At 43.2% G+C, this 22,920-nt stretch overlaps 2 long non-coding RNA genes across 3 annotated transcripts in view; both read left to right on the plus strand.

Annotated features, from left to right (window-relative positions):
- Positions 1 to 15,318, plus strand: part of LOC116099698 — a 15,697-nt gene extending 379 nt beyond the window's left edge. The window contains exons 2-4 of one of the 2 annotated variants that reach the window (XR_004122350.1): positions 13,303 to 13,611; positions 14,281 to 14,428; positions 15,064 to 15,318. This is a non-coding gene — a long non-coding RNA (uncharacterized LOC116099698). Of the gene's footprint in view, positions 1 to 13,302; positions 14,429 to 15,063 lie in introns of both variants that reach the window. The other variant, XR_004122349.1, reaches the window with a different exon arrangement.
- On the plus strand, positions 39 to 6,872 carry LOC116099699. Its single transcript, XR_004122351.1, has 2 exons — positions 39 to 1,646; positions 6,153 to 6,872. It is a non-coding gene; the product is annotated as an uncharacterized LOC116099699 (long non-coding RNA).
- Positions 15,319 to 22,920: the final 7,602 nt, after the last annotated feature.

Raw genomic sequence — 22,920 nt, forward strand, 5'->3', positions numbered from 1 at the left:
GGGCGGGGCCGCACGGGGCCCGCCCCGCCCCTCGGCGCTGGTCCGGGCGAGCCGGACGCTCCGGAGGCACCGGGAGGACTGAGAGCCCAACGCCGCGCGCCGTCCACTGCCGGTCAGCTGCTTGCTGCGCCTCGTCGCTGCGTGTTCGCGGCCCGGGAATCCGGGTCTGGAGGCCGCCGGCCCGCGCTGGGGTCGCTCCCCAGACTTCCTCCAAACCCCCCAGGCTCGGGAACCGAAACCAAGGTGATCTGAGACTGCTGCAATCCCTTTGTGAGAAGGTTCCGGAATCCCAAATCCGGTGCTTTCCTCGCGAGAGGGAAGTTACAGGTACTTTAAGGAAAATTGCACCCCGGTGTTGTCAGACATTTCACCTGCGCCTTCGTCCTTGAAAGACCCTACACGCGAATGCGTCTTTTGATGGTAAACGCAGTCAAGAATTATTTTAGAAAAATCTTTTCTGCGTGCCCTCGGGATGGCTCAAGTAAAGGGTCCATGCTGTGGAGAGAACCGCCTTTGAAAGTTGTCCTCAGTCCACATGCCGTCCGTCCCCCACCCCCGCTACACACATAAATAAATAAAATGTAATAAGACGTTAAAGGTATTTTAGGACGGTTAGGAGCTCGATTCCCAACACCCACAGGGCAGTTCACAACCATCTGTAGCTCCAGTTCCGGGGGATCTGATGCCCTCTGCTGACACACATGGGGTGCACACACAAACATGAAGGCAAAACGCCCTTACACTTAAAATTAGTATTTTCTGTATCGGTGGTACAGCCTCATCTTTACGTCAAACCAGAGTTCACTTCCTCTCAAGATGCAAGACCTACTTGAGCCTACTTTAACTCCAAGTCTTAAATGGGTTTGGGTTTTTTGTTTGTTTTGTTTCGTTTTCGCTTTCTTTTTTTCCTCCCTTCTTTTCAAAGTAGCTTTGTTTTGAGACACTACATACTTTGGAAAACGAGAGACCTGAGGTGGCGACAACCACTCTCAGCAACTGAATAGGGACAATCGAAGCTTTATTCCAGTGTTCTTTGAACTTTCTCGAGCATGAAGCGGCTTCTAAGAAGGACTCACGTGGATATCACATAACAAAGATGAGATTAGTGACAGAAAAGCACACTTCGAGTGGACTCCTGTGTAGGAAGAGGTTTACCCCTCCAAACTCGTCATCTGCAGGGTACTGAAGTAAGGAGTCTGGCCCTTCAAGGCAGTATGTTGAGGTGAACCGATGTGGACACTGCCTAGGTGGCCATTTTAAAGGCGGCAAAAGAAGTGAGGAGCACATCTGGAGTGGGTTAGAAAGGCTTTCTGTTCGTACTCACCCACCTTTCAACCCTGCAACAAAGGTGCATCCGTTAAGACTGGCAATCATTAATCATTTAAGCTAACCATTATGGACTATGCCTCCGGGTACTTCAGATCGTCTTCCAGAGTGAAAAAGGGAGCCCATTTGGAGGTTGAGAACAGCAGAAGACATCAAGCTGCACGTGCAGAAGCAGACCCAGCCTAGAGGAGGGGGTGCCTTTGACCTCTTGCAGATTTGAGTGGAGGGGGAGTGTCTGGCGGCTCCCTGTCCTCTCGTGGCAGGACGTGGTACTGCAGCGGCACTGAGCTGACAACCACCCAGAAGCCTGCTTTTGGAAGGTGGGAGAGGAGTACTTGCAAAGGATCTGCATCTTCAGCCTTCCTAGGGAGAAGTGGTGGGATTGATTGAAGGAAGGAATAGAGTCCTTGTAGTAGAAGTGCAGAGCGCGACTCTCGCCAAGATAAAAGACTCGGACAACTCCAAGGGCTCTGCTATAATTGCCTCTTCCTTTATTTAGACAAAGTGAAATGTCTCTCCTGTGTGTGGTACTATGAGAGCCATTCTAGGGGCATCTTCTCTGGATATGGTCTTCAAGAGGACTGCATTAATGAATGAGTAGCATACAATAGGGTTAAAAGAGTTTACAGGTCAGAAGGTAGAGGCGCATAGACTGCATAATGAGAATAAAAGAATAAAAATAAAGCTGGATGGTGATGCAGGCCTTTAATCTCAGCATTCAGGTGGAAAAGGCCAACAGATCTCTGTGGGTTCAAGTCCAGCCTAGTCTACATAGAGGGTTCCAGGTCAGCCATGGCAACACTTTGACATCTAGTCTTTAATCATCATCATTATCATCATCATCATGAATCTAGAGGGGAAAAGATGAGAGATAAAAGAACAGTTTGGGAGTGAGAAGGTTGAGACAGGGTCTCACTATGTAGCTATAGATATCCTGGAATTCAATATATAGACCAGGCTGGCTTTGAATTCACAGACATCTGCTTGGCTCTGTCTTGGAAGTGTTAGGATTAAAGGAGTGCACTACCAATCCACCTGTGGGTTTGGTTTTTTGTTTGTTTTTAAGGAAAGGCATTTCAGGAACAGTTCTAACCTCCTTAGAGAATAATTAAAGTTTAGTTTGTGATTAAAAAAGAAAAAACCCTCGGGGCTGGCAAAATGGCTCAGCAGGTAAGAGCACTGACTGCTCTTCCAAAGGTCCTGAGTTCAAATCCCAGCAACCGCATAGTGGCTCACAACCACCCATAATGAGATCTTCTGGCATGTCTGAAGACAGCTACAGTGTACTTATGTATAATAATAAATAAATCTTTGGGCTGGAGTGAGCAGAGACTGAGCAAGTGGGACTGACTGGAGCAAGTGGGCCAACCAGAGCGAGCGGGGTTGACCAGAGCAAGCAGAGGTCCTAAAATTCAATTTCCAACAACCACATGAAGGCTCACAACCATCTGTACAGCTACAGTGTACTCACATACATAAAATAAATAAATAAATCTTAAAAAAAAAAAAACTCAGTAAAAAGACTTATTTTTAAAGACAGGTTCTCACTCTGTAGCCCAGGCTGGCCTGGAACTCACTATACAACCCAGTCTCTGCTATGGTCTCAGACTCACAGCAAACCTGCCTCAGCTTTCTGAGCACTGGGTTATAGGTATGAAAGGACTATTTAACAGGGGAGATGGCATAAGCAGAGATCTGGAAATTAAATGAATAAGGCATGTTCAGGTGACAAAGGAGTAGATCCTTCCCATATTAAGAGACTTGATTTTTTTTTTTTAAGATTTATTTATTTTATGTGTATGAGTACACTGTGGTTGTACAGATGGCCGTGAGCCATCATGTGGTTGCTGGGAATTGAACTCAGGACAGCCCCGCTTGCTTCAGCGTACTTCACTGTAGCTGTCTTCAGACACACCAGAAGAGTGAGTCAGATCTCATTGCAGGTGGTTGTGAGCCACCACATGGTTGCTGGAATCCGAACTCGGGACTTTCAAAAGAGCAGTCAGTGCTCTTAACCCGCTGAGCCATCTCACCAGCCCGAGACTTGATTTTTAGCAATTAGATATAAAGTCAAATTAAAGAAATCCAGAGGCACATAATAGAGGCACTTGAATGGTAGGATAAACACTAGACCAGTGGGGTAAAGAAAAACCATTGATCAAACTTACTTTACTGAAAGGAACATTTCTCCATTTCTCCTCCCTCACTGCACACACACACACACACACACACACACATACACACATACACACACACACACACACTGATACCAAAGATGTTAACCTCTTAGTTGCTGTGTTAAAATAAGAGTCTCAAGTACCAAAGACTAACATCAAACTGAGGATGACCTTGAACTCTGTAGCCTCCAGGTGTCTAGAGTTACAGTGGTGGGCAAGAAGAAAGAATATGAACTTTTAAAGCATAAGCTAATAGAACATAAAAAACTATGTACAAGAGGTAGGCTCAGAATTATAAGATCTTCATGAAAAATATTTAATGAAAGCCTGCTTAGAATGGCTTGCCATATTCAGGGACTGGAAGAACCAATTTAGTAATATTCAAGAAGTATAGCAATTCTCCAAATCTTCTGCCCTCCAATTCTTCTCCAAAGCAGCCTACAAAATTAAAGCAATTCCTGGCAAAATTCCAGGAAGAATTAACAACAACAATACCCACACATACAGGACTAAGTTAGTGCTGGATTCCCTAAAGCCCAACAAAGAACTCATACTCAGAAAAGCAAGGGCTCCAAGATCTAAAAACCAGATAACATAAAAGAGACCATTTTCACTTCAGCGCATGTCCATTTACTGTTGTTCTTAGCATAAAATAGGAGTACCAAAATATTTAGTTGGAATTAAATATGGAAAGCTATGACATGCACCTGTTTTTCAAAAAGTGAAGACAGGATTTTCAGAGTTTTAGGCCAGTGAGAGCTATATAAGGAGTCCCCTATCTCAGGGGAAAAAAAAATGTTATTTTTTTTTTCAATGTTCTGGTCTAACCAGGTATGGTGATCCACAGGTACACAGAGAATTCTGGCACTTGAGACGCTGGCTGGACCAGCATGGTGGCGGTCTGGGTAAAAGGCCTGGGGCACACAAGGGAAGAATGGACTCCTAGTCTCCACAACCAACATGAGGCATGTCTGTGCACACACTCATCACACACACACACACACACACACACACACACACACACACACACACACACTAAGACACTTTAACCGACATGAGGCATGTCTGTGCACACACTCATCTCATACACACACACACAATAAGACACTTTAACCGACACGAGGCATGTCTGTGCACACACTCATCACACACACACAATAAGACACTTTAAAAGAGACTATGGCAAGAGGAAAGCTAAAAGCGAACTTATGCCACAGAGGGAGACTGTCTCGAGCATCAGAGCCAGTGCCACTGCCCCCTTCATGAAGATGGCCTCTGTCAGGACTGTCTGTCAAGTCTGCCTTTGGCTTAACAAGGAGCTGGCAGAGGGTGTTTCACAGAAAACTGTCTTATGGTGTCAGGATTTCAATGAACTAGAAGTAGAAAGAATGGGAAGAATGAGATAACATTCTTATAAAAAGGCTTGAGAAAAACAGGATAATACCCAGTAAAGCATAAGTGTAGAACATTGAAGCCCTACAAGGTCACAATGATCATCTTGCTCCTGTTAGTATTCTATGGGTGTTTGGTATGTTTGTTTGTTTGTTTTCACATTTGTTTATTTACATAATAGGCGTGAACCTTGGTATACTTGTAAAGGTCAGAGAGCAATTGCCAAATGACTCACTGTCCACATGTGGGCCTATTGGACAAACTCAGGTCGTCAGGCTTAGCAGCACACACATTTACCTGCCTCAAATCTAACCAGACATGCTCCATGTTCGTTTGCGTGTTTGTTTCATGTTTTGTGACAGAAGCTTACTCTGTAGCCCAGGCTGGCCTGGAATTTCACTAATCCTGCTATTTTAGTCTCCAGCTTGCTGGAATTATAGGATGACTACCATGACTGACCTCCAAAGCGTTCTTTTTAGTATTATGTAGAATCCAAGTTTGGGGTTCTGGCCAAGAGCATTTCTGGCAAGTAAAACAAAATAGTAAATAATTATATATATATATATATATATAATTATTAAATAAATATGTATTTATTGTATATAATATATATAAATAATAGGTGAAGTGCTGAAAATACTTTTTTTCCTGTGTTGATGGTCCGACTTCCCAGCTACTGGAATGTGTGTAATACCACATCTGGCTTGTACTGGATTTTAACCCTCATAACAGCCTTTATGAAAGGGATTCTGCCTTTGTAGCCCAGGTTATTCTCAGACTCGTAGCCCAGTCTGGCCTCAAACTTGTAGTCACCCTACCTCAGTTTCCCCAAGCGCTGGGATTACAGATAGGTATCCCCATACACAGCTTATTTTTATGATTTTACATTGAAAAAAACAGAGACTGGGAAAAAAATCAAGGAGCTTTGCAAGGACACATAAGTGGAAATAAGAAGTGAAACTAAACTCAATTTTCCCCATGAGACCAATTTGTTTAGAAGATAAAATACAGAATATGAGTTCCAAATAACATGGAACTCTTAGAATACACTCTGCGGAGCTTGTGACCCAAATGGAAGCTGCAGAGGATCTGGAACTAGCCAGCTACAAAGCCGGGGGAACATGGGGGACATGTAGAAGGTATTGACACCAAGCCCTCTGAGTCACTGTGAGGTTTAAATCCTGTACCAAGTAAAGCACTAAGTACCTGTACGGACGGCAGCATGGTAACTACCACATCCCTCTCCTTCCGCCTTAGGAAACTTCTCATGTAGAACCGACCTAGATGATGACCCCCAGACTGAACTGGGGTGCAGAGAATGAGGAAGCTCCTTCCAGGAAGGAGAAACAAGCACGGCTGGAGAAACAGAAGTGAAGTGTGTCGAAACAGCACTTGACTGCAATAGTGTAAAGTCTGGGGAACAATTTGGAGCTAGATTGATTACCTTAGGACCAAGCCAAAGAATTTATATGTTGTAACTAATGGGAAATGATGGGAATTTTATTTTTATCATAAAACTATATATAATTTTTATTATAAAACTATACATATGTAGTATAGAAAGTTAAGTTGTACACATTGTAAAGAAGAAAGTAAAAATCGTTTTTACCTGTTCTGGTGTACTTTACCCATAAGCTCAGCCCTCAGCAGGCTAAGACAAGCAGGTTGAAATGAGTCTCTGCCTCACAGACATGGGAAAGGACCACCTCATCCAATGCTCACATCTTTTTGTGGCATGATGTCGATCCCCATCTTCAACTTCACTGAGGCATAACTGACAAATAAAAATGATAAACAGTCAAGGTTTCCAGTGCCAGGATTTAATAAGTTTAGGCACTGGAAATGACCACTGTAGCCATCTGATAACCACACAGTATTAGCATTTCCTTTCATGGTATTTGTCTTTTCTTCTTAAAATTATTTTAATATAGTCATTTATTATAATAGTCACAATAAAGTTTATAAATATGTGGAAAATATTACGTAATGTCTTTTATGAGTGTTTGCCTCATGTACATATGTGCACCACATGCAAGACTGGTGAGATCAAAGGTCAGAAGAGGGCATTGGATCCTCTGGAACTGGAGTTACAGATGTTTGTGAGCTTCCTTGTGGTTGCTCGGGATCGAGCCCACGTCCTCTGCTAGAGCAGCAGTGCTCTCAACAGCTGAGCCGTCTCTTCAACCCCAAGTAACTTATCTTTCATATAAATCTTTGTCTCCAAAAATGAACTTACTTATTTGAGATGGTCTTATTACTACTATCAGCTTACCAAGACTGAGACAAAGCAAATTTGAACTATACATGTATAGACTACAGTAGTTGTTTATTTGTATTATACACCTTGTCCTGTGATTTCAATGTGTATTTTAACATTTTTTCTCCTTTTCCTTTTAATATGTTATTTAATTTCCATAGAAAATAGTGTCATTGCCACACTATCCAAAGATGCTTTCAGGGACATTTGAGTATCTTTTCTCCATCTTAAAAGTGTGAATGTCGAGACACCAGGGATAAAAGTAGAATTTGGGTGTGCTGGCAAGATGGCTCAGCGGTTAAAAGCACTGACTGCTCTTCCGAAGGTCCTGAGTTCGGATCTCAGCAACCACGTGGTGGCTCACAATCACCAGTAATGAGATCTGACGCCCTCTTCCCGTGCATCTGAAGACAGCTACAATGAATTACACCAGAGTGAGCAGGCCAGAGCAAGTGCGGCCGGCAGAAGGTCCTGAGTTCAATTCCCAGCAGCCACACACATGATAGCTCACGGCCATCTGTACAGCTACAGTGTACTCATACACATAAAATAAATAAAAAATAAATCTTTTTTTTTTTTTTTTAAAGTAGAATTTGGGTTGCCTCAATCTGACCAGAGCATATCAGAGAAACTAAGGGAGGGAATTTTGAAGCAAGGGACACCATGCTGGCCATGGCAACAACTCAGGCATAAATCAAAAAGAAATAAGACTGACACAGTGACAGTGACCATGAAAGAAAGGGGCAAACCCAAGATACACTGCAGAAAGAGAACTGAAAAGGCTAGTGACATTTGCCACGGAAGGTGGTGAAGATGAGTAATGAAAGCCCTAGACGTTACCACTCTCCACAGGCTCCAAATTCCTCATTGATAGATGGCGTCAACAATGTTAGAGGATCAAACATGGAGATATGGAGACATGGAGGCATGGAGAACACTGAGCAAAAGCGCAGGAATGCAAACACTCATATTAAATATTGCTGTTACTGTTCTTATAGATGTTGAGACTAGATCACAAATTAAGAATAAAACTTAGGGGCAAGAGACATGACTCCACGGTTAAGAGTACTCACTGCTCCTTCAGCGGACAGTGCTCACATAGCAGCTCACCCCTGCCTATAACTCTTAGTCCCAAGGTTCTCTCTTGTTTTGCCTTACTTCTGTGAAGGCAGTGGTTCTCAACCTGTGGATCAAGACCCATGGGAGGGGTTGGAGTTGAATGATCCTTTCACTTCAGTCATATATTAGATAGCCTGCATATCAGACAATTTACATTATGATTTCATACTAGTAGCAAAATTACAGTTTTGAAGTAGCAACAAAATAATTTTATGGTTGGATGTCAGCACAACATGAACTGTATTAAAGGGTTGCAGTGTTAGGAAGGTTGAAAACCACTATGTTAAAGGCTCTTATTTTGTTCTACCTGGAAAAAGCTCTCTCTCTCTCTCTCTCTCTCTCTCTCTCTCTCTCTCTCTCTGTGTGTGTGTGTGTGTGTGTGTGTGTGTGTGTGTGTATACACTCATTCCTGTGACTGTTCATGTGTGTTCATATGCTTGTTTCCTCAGTTCCCCACCCTGTTTGGGGACAGCAGGTCTCTCACTGTACCTGAACTTTACCCCTTCAATGAAGCTAACTGCCCAAGAAGCTCTGGGATCTGCCTGTCAGGACCTCGATGGCACTGCAACTACAAATGCATATAGCCAGCATTCTTGCTTTAGCTTGATATGCTGTGTTTATGTGCACATAATGTGCAAATGGATGCTCATGCACCAATGACATGATTACTGAGTTAAGGTCAAAGGTTAACTTCAGGAAGTGGGTTCTCTCTTACTACCTTAGGTTCCAAAGATTGAATTCAGGTTATCTAACTTGTGCATCAAGAGCTTTTTTTTCATTGAGTCATCTCACTGGCTTGGACCACTGCTAGGAACCCAGACTTGGGTCTTTGTGTTTGCAAAGCAAAGCGTTTTACCAATCGCCTCAGCAATTAGAAATTGGAATTGCCTTTGCAGCTTTAAGTCTCCTTTCCTTGTAACCTAATGTAGTCCAGCGTCTGAAGACTAGAATATAAGTACTTTGGAAGGCCAATGTTCTACTTCCTACATCCTCCACAAAGAAATTGCCCGCCAAGCTGGCCCCTGCCTTGTCTCTTTGCCTTGCATTCACTAAATGATGAATTGTCAATGCTAATTTGAAAATTCTTAAACTCTATCATAAGATTTTTTTCTGGTATAATCTGATTCTGCTTCACACAAAAAAATATTTACAACCAAACACAATGAATGTTAACAAACTACAAATCTCTAAACAGTTATCCCATTAAAACTTGTCCAATGAGGGAAAGAAAGGTTTACTATTAGCCACTCATTTTTATGAACGATGCTGCTGCTTCTGAGACTAAGCAGCCCTACCAATGCTCGATGGTCGTCACCATTCCATCGGGATTGTTTAACAACCTCCACAGCAGCGCTTTCAGTTCAGCTTCAGTTGATTGATGAATGAACAACAGAGCCTGTCCTCAGACAGGTGAAAAATATCAGGTTGCAAGGCCGATCGCATAAATATATCAGAGGTGGGTTTTCTTCCAAGGGAAAAAAGAGAGGGCAAAAAGCCATGAACACTTCATCAGGAACAAACCATGTAGTTAGCAAAGGGCAAGCTTTGAGACCTTTGATTTCTCTCTAGAGCTCAGAACTCCTATCTTCTGAATTCCTTTATTTCAAGTTATACAGATGCACTCAAGATAATTTTAGACAAATATCCAGTGAAAATAATGTGTCAATGCTTGACTCGGTTTCCTAGTGGCTGGGAGGCTGGCTTAGCAGGAGATCAAAGGGGGAACTGGCTTGAAAAACAGCGCAGGACAATGCTACACTGTTTTCTACCTTTGGGAAGGACACGCAAGAGAAAGAAGAGTTGGTCAAGAGCATTGAGCATCTCCTGTGGCCCAGCACTGTTGGTATGCCTAGCACTTAATTCCCACAGCAATCACATGTATAAGCTTTACTCTCCTCACTTTAAACTTGAAGAGCTGAGGCTCTAAAGATGAGAGATATCCCACAATGACAGTGAAGCCTAAACACAGCTTCTCCACCCCAATCAGCTGCTCTTATTTGCTTCCAGCTACGAAATGAGAGAGTTGAATTAAACAGTCTCTGAAGCTCCTCAAGCTCTAACTCTATGGCTTTGTGGTTGGAAAGGGAACATAAGACATGGAAGGGGCCTTGAGTATGGGGTGGAACCTCTTTTCTCTTACCTAGGAAAGCACCAATACAGTGTCTAAGGACACTACCACTGTTGTTACCATCACAAATAACAATGTCTGCTTCAGGCCTGTAATCTCAGTACTCAGGAGGCTGAAGCAGGAACAGTACTCTTCAATCAAGGCCAGCCTTGTCTACATAGTGAGTTTCAGGTCAGCCTGGGCTATAGAGTGAGATCCTGTCTCTAACATACATATATGCAAACATACACACAATTTTTTTTTAAATCCTCTGATTCCTCTTTTTTTGTGGACCTTTTTTTAAAATGAATGTTCATTTCAAGTCAAGCAGCATTTATTGATGATATTTTATTGTGTTCTCTAGTTAAATTATAGTTGAGGCTCAGCCAGGCAGTAAAGAAGTATAGGATATAGTCTATGTTCTTCGGGAAATTACAGCTAGCTGAGAAACACAGCTACCTTGGAAAGAAAAAAGTATAATGCAAAACTGAACCAAGTGGCCCAGACCACGGGTGCATGAGTGCAGAGAAGGGGGAGGTAAAGGGAAGCGGAGAGCCCCATGAGAACCGGGACGGGGTGCTGCTCACCTTGTACTATGGGCTAGGCTCTCTTGGCCTTCTGTATATTGTGAAATCTGGTATGAACCTTTCACATAGTTCAAACATTCTGGGCTGTGCAGGCTGCAATGCTGTCCTTCATATCACGTCATCTAAATGCCACTTCATCCTTATTGGCACTTACAGGAGGGTAAAACCCCACTGGTATGCAAACACCGTCATGGTTACTTGCTTCAGGCCATGGGAAGTTTCAAGCAGAACCAGTTTCTCAATTGGGCCAATGTTGTGTAAAGGTGTAAGGAGCCTGAGAAAGTGTGAGAGGCAAAGCCGGTTGTGACAAGAGCCAGATCTACGGGGACACTTCCCTGTCTGCACCAGCAAGGGTCCGTCTCTGGCCCTCCACCTGCAGGGCACCTAGGCTTAAGTATTTTTCCAACCCTTTGACCCTCAGAGGCTCCAGCCCTTGTCTTATACGGAAGGAACTACTTAGCCAAACCATTCTGCATCTCTCACACACCAATCCATTGATAAGACCCAAGATCTGGAAAATTATTCCAGAATTCTGGACCCTTCCTTGAAAGAGAAAATCTAAGTATCAAATCCTACCCTGTGGTGGCTCATCCTGATTGTCAACTTGACTACATTTGGAATGAACTACAATCCAAAACTGGTGGGCACACCTGTGATCCAGATCTTGAAGCATAGTGGCCATGAAAAGCTTAGGTCCAGGCAAGGTGGTACATGCCTTTAATCTCAGGAGACAGAAGCAAGCAGATCTATGAGTTCAAAGCCAGCCCTGGGGCAGAGCAAGTTCCAAGTAAAGAAAAACTTAGGTCCAAGCGTGGTAGTCCACACCTTTAATCTGGACCATACTTTCTGCCGGAGGCCTAGGTAAGGACAATGGAAAGAGGAAGGGTTCATTCTTCGCCTGCTTGTGCTTACCTGCCAGCACATGTGTTGGAACCTACTTCTTCAGGATTGCAGCCTATACAGAAGACCAGCTGAACCACCTACCCTCGCGTGACTGAGCGATACTAAATCCTTGGACTTATCATCCACAGCTGCCCATTGCTGGGTTAGTTGGACTGCAGACTATAAGTCGTTCTAATTCCTTAATATGTAGATATATTCCATAAATTCTGTGACTCTAGAGAAACCTGATAAATACATACCTTAAATATAATATGGGAATCTTATCCCAAAAGATGATGTGACATAAGTTAAATAATTACTATATGTTTAGTATTATATTAGTATATGTATTCTGAAACAGTGCTAGATTGGAGAATATTTCCTAAACTATTTGAAGACAAAACCAGCACACAGGAAACAGAAGCTAAGTATTTCCATCAGGATATTACCATCAAGTGCTAAAGCAAGAGTAACTGGAGCCCAATATGGTGGCTAATATTGCATTCCTAGCATTTAGGAGGCTGGGGCAGAGGATGAAAAGTTTGAGGCAGGCCTGAGGTTTTGATAGGAGGAGGAGGAAGAGAAAAGGAAAAGAAGAAAAAAGAGAAACAGAAAAAGAGACTGGTAATTGGTTCAGGAAATTGAAACTTTGGTGATCCCAGAAATGATGAGGGAAAGTTTCATGGAGGCAGGATTAGGACTGACATTACAGAACCAGAATTTTGATAGCAAAGAGAGATTATGACACTCTAAAACTGAGGAAAATCACAACTAAGGGCAAAAACGATGAAAATACATGGATGAAAATGGAATTAGTTAGCCTGTCTTGGGAGAGGGTGTGTGAGACTGTACTTAGCAAGATCTTGTAGGAAAGAAGACTAGCAATGAGATTAATTCAGGGGCTAGAGAGGTAGTGTTTGCTTAGCATTCATGAGGCCTTAGGTTCCCTCCCAAAGTTCCACAGGCACCATGCATGGTATGTTCATGTCCAAGCAACTGGAAGGTGGAGGAAGGAGGGTCAGAAGGTCAACTTCAATTAGCTACACAGGTAGTTTGAGACCAGGATGGGCTACAAGAGTTATTAACAAATTCAGTAAACATATAAGTGTTGATTATATGCCAAACATTGGACTGGGTTTCTGGCCACAATGTAACAATAGCTTAATCTGCTAAAATTCACAGTGTGCCAGGTACTATGTTAGGCACTTTGCATATACTAAATCACCTTACCTTTACCACGGACCTTTGTGTTAGCACTGCTAGAATCCCCACTTTACAAAGGAAAAAGACAAACTCCAGAGAGGTCAGGAATTTGCTCTAGGTCACATAATTAGTAAGTGGAAATGTCTGGGTGTAAGCCAAGTGAGTCATTTCAAACGTGGGTCCTGAGCACAAAGCTAAACTGCCTCCACACATATTATCTAATTAAATCTCTTTATGTTCTCTATGACATAGGCATTGTTATCCACATTTTGCAAATAAGGATCCAAGACACCAATTGCGCAAGGTCAGCAGCTCTATCCCAAAGCTATTAAACTTTCCATTACAATATAACCACCTGGCAGAGGTATTGCCCAGATAGGATCAAACTGTGGAAAATGTCAACAGCCCAGGAAGAGCGAAAAGCAGGGACAGGGAAGAACTTCAGGATTTTGAACACGCATGATGAGATTAATGAGGATACGTCTAGGTCGAGCTTCAGCTGGTCACAGGAAATGGACTCTGGGAAAGGGTAGGCAAGACCTTAGATAAATGTCATAGATGGTAAGTACATAGAAATGGGGGAGGGGGAGGGAAAGACAAACAAGATTAAAATGTGAAGGAAAATCTGTTTGTCTTTGGGGCTGATCGGCTGAGAGCAACAAGAGAGATCAAAGAAGATTTGAGTCTAAATGATTCAGTGGGTTATTGACGGGACAGAGACATCATACAAGGACCTGGTTTGTGTCTCCCCCCCCCCCAAAATGTTTTTGAACATATTATTCATTTTATAAAACAATGACCTAAAGGGATGATCTATAGGTAGTCCAGGAATGGAGGTTTGGGGTTTGGAGCTCAGGTAAAGAGCAAATGCTGGACAGCAGAAAGTGTTGACCACAGTTGACCAAAAAGGGCTAGACAACAGCCAGTGAAGGAAAATGGTTACAACGGCAGCCCAGGGCTGCAGCTCATCGGGTAGAGTGTTCACCCAGCATACAAACCCAGGGTTCAGTCCCTGCCATAAACTGGCCATTTTGGCTGATGCCTATAATCCAGGAGCTGGGGAGGTGGAACCTGAATAATCAAGAACTCAATGTCAGGGCTGGAGAGATGGCTTAGCTGTTCTTCCTTCCAGAGGACCTGGGTTCGATTCCTACCAGCCACCCCACAGCCACTGACGATCATCTGCAACTCCAGTTCCAGGGAACCTAATGTGCTTTTCTTCTGTTTGAGGGCACTGCACACACATGGTGCACAGACACACTCGAAGGCACAGAAAATGGAAAGGTTTCTTAAACCTTCACCAAAGCCCCTCGAGGTCAGCACTTTCTACCTAGCAAGTCTGAGGCCAACCTGAGTGACAGGAGAGCCTGTCTAAAAGGTAATAATAATAATAAATAAATAAATTTTAAAAAGCTTGGAATGAGCCAAAAAGTCAGTGCCCAATAATCGAGATGAGTGACCAGAGGCAAACAGATGAAAACGAAAGAGCCGCAGTGGCAAAGGAGAGCAGGGAGAGCGATGACCACAGAACTTCCTGTGTGTCTGGTAATCTAGGGTATTTCCTAGAGAAGCCAAACCCAGCTTCAAGGATGGCCCTATAGAATAATCTGGAACTCACTCCCATAAGAGAGCTGGTGGCTGACATCAGCTCAAGGCCAGACCTGGACTTATCAGAGACGGCCCTACCACTGTACACTCTCTGAGGCCTAAAATAACCAAAGAGCATATTTTACCATAATAACAAATATCTCCCCAATATAAAAATCGATATACCCTCTGAAACTTTCTATGAAAAGTTCAACTTTAGCATCTCTTCCACTTGTCCTCTTCATTAAAGACCCTCTCTTCCACCACGTATGGGTTAGCATATTTACATTCCCAGCCTTTCAGAAGTTAGAGGCAGCCTTAGAGGAGGGCCAGGAGTCCCAGGCCAGTCTTTGCTATATGTCAGGTTTGGGGCCAACCTAGGCTACATGAGAAAAACTTTAAAACATTTTTCTTTCCTTACTGAAGTTGGCAGCTGTGGTGCCGAGGAAGTGAAAGGGCCTGTGAGGCTGCAGCCCAGCTGTCCTTGGCTTCTGTGGGTTTTTAACCTGGAAGACAGTGGGGCCATCAGTTGGGAATAACTTGCTACAAAGACTCCTCCTGGGAAGCGGGGTATGGTGGTGCTCACCTGTAATCCTGGAACGTGAGACTGCGGCAGGGGGATCACAAGTTTAAGAACACTGTCTCAAAAAAAATAAGATAAAATAAAAATTAAAAACTAAAGTCCTCTTCTGGTTTTTCTCCTCCTTGTCCATTTCTTCTCAGAGCATTAGGAACATGACACATAGGCCAGTACCCCACCCGCTGTGACCTCTTGTGCCTGACAGAATTAAGAAAGTGACTAAGCACTTCAGCCAACACCTAGAAGGGACTTGCCTGAGATAAGAAGTGGGAGTCCTGTGATCTCACCTCCTGCTGGTTGCCCTTTGGATGTGTCCTTCAAGGTTTGGGGTCCCACCCTCTGACTGACATCACAGAGGTCACCTCCAAACCCATATCAAGGCTTCTTCCCTGCAGGCCATGGAACTCACCTCAAAGTCAGGGTCCTCTACAAACCATGACAGCCTACGTTTGTTCCTCCCGTCTTGAAGTGGCACAAGGATGGGTTCCTCCTTATCCTGAAGTAAGGAAATGGGGCCCAGGGTTGTTAACTGGCTTGCCCAAGAGTATACACTTGATTCACAGGGGAACAAGGAGAGACGGACTTTCTGACCCAACCTACAGATTTTTGTCAGCTAGATAAAGATGCCAGGTGAACAGTTTGGAATTCTATTTTTATTGAAGCTTTCCCCAGAGATTTGGCCTCTTTTACAGTCTTAGAAGATGTTTTAATGTCTGAAAATGCCAGTTTATAGTTTAGGAAGAACTGGGAACACCCTTGGTGAAGTAAGGATCATTGGTCTTCCACAAACCATGTCAGCCAGCCTATTACACCGAGCCAAAGCTCGCACCCATGCCCGCCCTCAGCCTCCGTAAGGCAAGACGTAACTGAGAGCCCTGTATACCAGGCCTTTCCAGGCCTTTCCAGTATTGCCTCACATCAACCTTGATGCCTTCCTCTGAAATCCTTGATTACCAAATGTCAACAGGCAGCCAGTCAGCTTGGGATGGGTCCTGCAGAGCTACTGCAAGACAGTGGAATGACAGGCCAGCTCATCAAAAATGTGCGGATCAGACAAACTTCAGGAAGGACTAGTCGCTCCAGTTCATCACTCAAGAAAAGTAGTTCTGTGTGAAGCTTCCCATGGTATGAAATAGACGTGAGAAAGGCTGTTCTGTCATCACCACATTTGGATAGGCATCTAAGGTGAGGGCAGGGCATCGCAAGCAGGCCCTCCCTACCCCCGAGAGTATAAAGTTAAGCAGACAAACCTGCTTTCTTGAAATCAACATATTTTTCCTATGGGTCTTTTCCTTTTCCATAGGCAGGCACTCATGTAGCCCAGGTTATGTAGGTGAGGCTATACTTCAAGCGACTCTCCTGCCTCCTGCAAGTTTAGAACTTCTAGATATAGAATTATACTTCTAAAAGGAGTTTGCAAATCATCTATAAGAGCCTTAACTTAGCAGGAGAGGAAAATAAGTTTCTCATTATTAGACTAGAGTACACTCATATTTCTATGAACGAAACTTGCACCCTTGGCTCTGGCAGGACTGGTGGTTAACCTAAAACCCATAATATTTTTTATATAAACCACTGCTTGGATCAATTTTTTTCCATCCCAATAAATTTCTTGAATTTTTATTCAGCTTATATTTTGCTTTTCAATTTCATTTTGTCAGTTTTAACTCCATATTTCTGACTAGAGTTTGAATTTGGAACATCTTAATTTTACTAACATTTTTTTGAGAAAAGAGAAAATCATTTGTAGTGTACACTTTACAGAATGCTCCAATCTCATGTTAATAGCTAAAGCATTCTCTCCAAAACAAAGTTTTTATGTTTATTTTATGTGTATCAGTGTTTTGCCTGCATGTATATCTGTATACCATGTTCGTATGTTGCCCACAGACATCTAATTTCCTGGAACTGGAGTTAGAGATTATTGTGAGCCACTGTGTGAGTGCTGGGAATTTAACTGGGCTCCACTGGAAAAGAAGCCAGTGCTCTTAACCTCTGAGCTATTTCTCCAGAACCCCTCTCCCCGTCCCACACATACCTTTTAAGTTTTTATTTACAGCTAAACTATTCTAAATAAGACTCTATTTATGAAAACGATTTAACTTAGAATTCCACTCACCTAGTTTTTTAAGGGTGGCTGGTTTTCTTTGTACATGACAAAGAGAGGAATATTCCTGTAGGAAGTAGGGATGTTTGAAATGTCATACCTTCTAGAACTCCAGACTCTGGGGTGGGGGAGCTCATGTGCATGCACATGTGTGCATGTATAAGTCAGAAGTCAACACTTACCTTTCTTAATCACTTTTCACTCTTTCTCTTTTTTATTTTTATTGGTTGTCAACAAACACAGAGCCCCAGTTTGTCTATAGTGATGGCCAACAAGCCCCAGGGACCTCCTGTTGGCACTGTCCCAGCACTAGGATGGCAGGTGCACACTCTGTACCAAGCTGTTTTCACATGGGTGCTGGGGTGTCAAAGTCAGGTCTTCTAGCTTGTACACCAAGCACTTTACCAACCAACCCGGGCATCTCTCCAGCCCTGGCAGATTTATTATGTATTTCTAATTTGGTGTAGAAGGTAATGGTTTATTTCCCCACTAGTCATGAAACCTGGAGAAGTGAAGAATTTCAGAAGAAGGAAGAAAAGGATTTCCTAATCTCTTCACACAAGGGTATCTGCTACATGCAAAGGAACGATTAAAACTTAGGTGATGTCATACACTGCAAACAGCTCAACACTAATCTCTGACTCCGCTTTCTTCATTCGTCATGTCTAGTAGAAGTGGCGAACATTTACCAAGTACTCATGTCCTGGGGACTCTGCAGAGCACTCGATGAACTTCACCAACTTAAGCCTCGAAATGTTTCTGATATTAAAGAGTTAAACGTAAGGTCCCATTCATAGTAGGTAAATATTCTACTCTCAACTACTGTCTTAGTTGGGGTGTTACTGCTGTGAACAGACACCATGGCCAAGGCAACTCTTATAAAGGACAACACTTAGTTGGGGCTGGCTTACAGGTTCAGAGGTTCAGTCCATTATCATCAAGGCAGGAGCATGGCAGCATCCAGGCAGGCATGATACAGGAGCTGAGAGTTCTACAACTACATCTGAAGGCTGCTAGTGGAAAACTGGCTTCCAGGCAGCTAGGATGAGAGTCTTAAAGCCCACACCCACAGTGACACACCTACTCCAACAAGGCCACACCTTCTAACAGCCCCACTCCCTGGGCCCAGCATATACAAAGCATAACAGTAGCCAAAGATAGCCTTGAACTTCTGATCCTCCTGCTTCCACTTTCCAAGTGTTGAAATTATAGCCATGCACCACTGTACCTAGTCGCTGTAGTGCTGGGATTCAAAGACAAAGCTTTCTGCATGTTGAATAAACTCTACAATCCACACAGGTTGCCAGCCCGAGCACTATATTTAACTGGTCAAATTTCTTGCTTTATTTAACTCACATGATCAAGGGTAGATAGAGCTTGATTCCCACCAAATCACTGTGACTCTAGAGGTCAAAAGCTCACCCACTATTATGTATTAGTTCAAGTCCTCTCGGAGAGCCACTAAACCATGATGGTCTGAGCCTTATGAATCTTGGAATGAAGGATGGGAGAAAGGAGAGTGGGAGGGAGGGGAGGAGGGAGGGAGGAAAGTTGGTGATAAGGAAGAGTCTTAGATCACACTGCTGTAGTAAGGGAGCTCTTTAAGAGCAACGGAACATCTTAGAGGTAACTCTGCCCACCACTGTGGTTCCTCACTCCTCAGAGTGAGGCTCACCGTCCCTGCTGACTCAGCAAAACAGCAGACTTTAAGAATCAGAAGGGGCCGGGCGGTGGTGGCGCTCGCCTTTAATCCCCGCACTTGGGAGGCAGAGGCAGGCGGATTTCTGAGTTCGAGGCCAGCCTGGTCTACAGAGTGAGTTCCAGGACAGCCAGGGCTACACAGAGAAACCCTGTCTCGGAAAAAAAAAAAAAAAAAGAATCAGAAGGGACTACAGAGCTGGCTCCGTGGTTAAGAGCATTTGTTGCTCTTCCAGAGGACCCAGGTTCAGTTCTCAGCACCCACCTCAAGCACTCACAACTGCCTGTGTAACTCCAGCTCCAGGGATTCAACTTCTCTGTCTTCCTCAGACACCTGAGCATTTGTGATATGCACACACACACACACACACACACACACACACACACACACACACACACACTTAAAAAAATAAGTGTAACAAAAGGCCAAAGAGATGGCCATGTGGTTAAGAGCACCCGTTACTCTTACAGAGGACCAGGGTTCAATTCCCAGCACGCACATGTTGGCTTACAATCATTTGTACCTACAGCTCCATAGTATCTAGGGCCCTCTTCTGGCCTCAAAGGGCCAAGTCATGGATACAGAACACTTACACACATGTCCACAAAACACTCACACATCATCATCATCATCATCAATGCTTTTTAAAAGAACGCTGGCCTTGGCAAGAAGCCATGACAAGTCTCAGAACACACAACGGGGAGTTCCTGGTCACTTGCTTTCACTGCTGTCTCTTCGAGTAAATCTGCTGGATTTGTCTTCGGTGACAGCTCTCTCTGCTAGCCCATTTCACAACGCTCTCATCACTGACCTAGACAATGGCATTCATTTAACATCTCCTTACCACCAGCCTCAGCTCCCTTAGAATGGGACCACCCTTCCATTACAAACACCCAACTAAATGGGAGCCCAATTTCAGCAATGGGTGGACACTTCTTGTCACTCTTATGAGAACTATGACAATCCTCTAGTACGCAGATGACAAGAATCTCGCCCACTTTCATTAGCTAGACTAGTTTCAAGTCTGCTTCATACTTTTGGTAGGGCCATCATTATGAAGTGTATCTGGGGTTCTTCTGGGCACTTCCTGTCATCCATCTGCTTAAAATCCTTTCAAGTATTCGGTAATGGTATACCAGGACCCCTAGAACCCAGCCACTCCTGCTTCTCCGTTACCTCTCACACCTAGTTCCTGGCATTTAACAATTAAAAGAACACAGCACCATTTCTGCAAGGCGTGCTCAAGCCCCTCCCTCTCCCTGGGATGCTGTAACGTCTTCCCCTTTTCCTCCGTCTTTGGGCCTGTGTCAGCCCCATTTTAGATTCAGCGTGGCTACCATCTTTCCAGAGTTCATACAGACCCCAGTCCAAAGATGATTTAGTGCAATCCCTGGCCCAATTCAGAAATTCTCTCTAAGGCAAGCTGGCAGAAAGCCAGGATGGAGATCATTATGACTGACCAAGATAGCTGGCTATACTTCATAGTCATACCAGTCCATCATAACCACTTAAAACATCTTTTTAAAGATTTTTGTGCATGGGTATTTTGCCAGAATATTGTGTCTGTGCAGTACTTGCCTGCCTGGTGCCTGTGGAGATCAGAAGAAGGCATCAGGCGCCTGGAACTGTAATTACAGATGGTTGTGAGCCTCCATGAATCTGAGAATCAAACCTGGGCTTTCTGGAAGAGCAGCCGGTGCTCTTCACTGCTGGGCCTTCCCTTCAGTGTATAACCACTTGGTTTTTGAGACAGCTTTTCTCTATGTGGCCCTAGGTGATCAAGAACTTGGTATGTGTCGAGGGGTGGTGGTACATGCCTTTATTTATTTTTTTTCCACTTTTATTTTATTCTTTAAGTTTAAGAAACTCGGCTGGGCAGTGGTGGTGCATGCCTCTGATCCCAGCACTTGGGAGGCAGAGGCAGGTAGATTTCTGAGTTCGAGGCCAGCCTGGTCTACAGAGTGAGTTCCAGGACAGCCAGGGCTACACAGAGAAACCCTGTCTCAGAAAAAAAAAAAAAAAAAAAGAAAAGAAAAAAAAAAAAGTTTAAGGAACTCACAGTCAAAAGACATTGAGTATTTTAAAGAAATTTTGAATTTTAATTTACCATTTTTTTACAAAGCTATTCACTTTACATCCCAGTCACTATACGTTGCCTTTATTGTGTTTAGGAATGTGCTTTGTATCCCTGATACCTCCAAGACTTTTAACATGAAGGGCTGTTAGATTTTGTCAATGGCTTTTTCAGCATCTAATGAGAAGGTCAAGTGTTTTTTTTTTCTTTCAGTTTGTTTATATGGTGGATTACATGGATGGATTTTTGTATGTTGAACCATCCCTGCATCCCTGGGGTGAAGCGTACTTGATCATGGTGGATAATATATTGAGTATTTTTGCATCAATGTTTCATAAGGAAGATTGGTCTGAAATTCTCTTTCTTGGTTGAATCTTTGTGTGGTTTCAGTATCAGGGTAACTGTGGCCTCATAAAATGAATTTAGCAGTGTTTCTTCTGCTTCTGTTTTGTGGAATAATTTGAGGAGTGTTGGTGTATTAGCTCTCTGCAGAAGGTCTGGTGGAATTCTGCACTAAAACCATCTTGAGTATAGATAACTTTCTTGTGTTGGAGTTTTCCTTCTAGTGTCTTCTGTAGGGATGGATTTGTGAACATTGTTTAAATTGGGTTTTGTCATAGAATATCTTGTTTTGTCCATCTAGGGTGACTGACAATTTGGCATCTGTGGTCTCTTAGAGACTTCAAGATACCTGCCCCGGCCCTTTTTGTTTTTAAAGTCTCTGTTGAGTAGTTGGGTGTAATTCTAATAGGTCTGCCTTTATATGTTACTTGGTCTTTTTCTCTTAAAACTTTTAATATTCTTTCTTTGTTTTACATATTTAGTGTTTTGACTATTATGTAGTGGAAGGATTTTCTTTTCTGGCCCAATCTATTTGGTGTTTTGTAAGCTTCTTGTACGTTTATAGGGGTCTCTTTCTTTGGGTTAGGGAACTTTTCTTCTATCATTTTATTGAAAATATTCTCTGGACCTTTGAGCTGTACATCTACTTCTTCTATTCTTGTTATTCTTAGGTTTGATCTTTTCATAGTGTCCCAAATTTCCTGCATGTTTTGTGTCAGAAACATTTTAGATTTAATATTTTCTTTGACTGATGTATCAATTTCTTCTATCCTATTTTCTATGCCTGAGATTCTCTCTTCTATCTCTTGTATTCTGTTGGTAATGCTTGCATTTGTAGTTTCTGTTCTGTTACCTAGGTTTACCATCTCCAGGATTCCCTCAGCTTGTGTTTTCTTTATTTCTTCATGCATACTTTTGATGCCAGCACTTGGGAGGCAGAGGTAGGCCATTCTCTGAGTTCAAGGTCAGGCTGGTCTACAGAGAGAGTTCAAGGACAGCCAGGGCTACACAGAGAAACCTTGTCTTGAAAAGGGGTGGGGGGGGGGGAAGGTTGGACTTCATATGTGAGCAGGTAAACTCAAGCCCATAGTAACCTTCCTACTTCTCCCAAGTGCTATAAGTGAAGGGCTGTGCCACCACACCCTGCTCTGTACTCCTAGCTCTTTTTCATCATAGACCTATTAGTTCCTCTTTGACTCAGCTCCAGTGGTTAGCATTAAAATAAACAGCACTCGCCTGAAGTAAAAAAGAACTAAAGTAGGGGAGCAGTTACCTTAAGCTTCAAGATGGATAGAGAGTTATGAATCAGAGCTTAACTAAACGGTTCTCTTGGTGAGGACTGCTAGCTCTGACCCCTTAGCTTGATGTCTGGAGGGACTGTAGGTGGGAAAGATGAGGAGGAGCAAGGGCAGAACTTGGCATCCAGCTCCTGCAGGGCTTTTTTTTTTTTTTTTTTTTTTTTTTTTTTTTTTTTTTTTGTC

Source organism: Mastomys coucha, unplaced genomic scaffold (genome assembly GCF_008632895.1).
Source record: "Mastomys coucha isolate ucsf_1 unplaced genomic scaffold, UCSF_Mcou_1 pScaffold20, whole genome shotgun sequence".
NCBI lineage: Eukaryota > Metazoa > Chordata > Mammalia > Rodentia > Muridae > Mastomys > Mastomys coucha.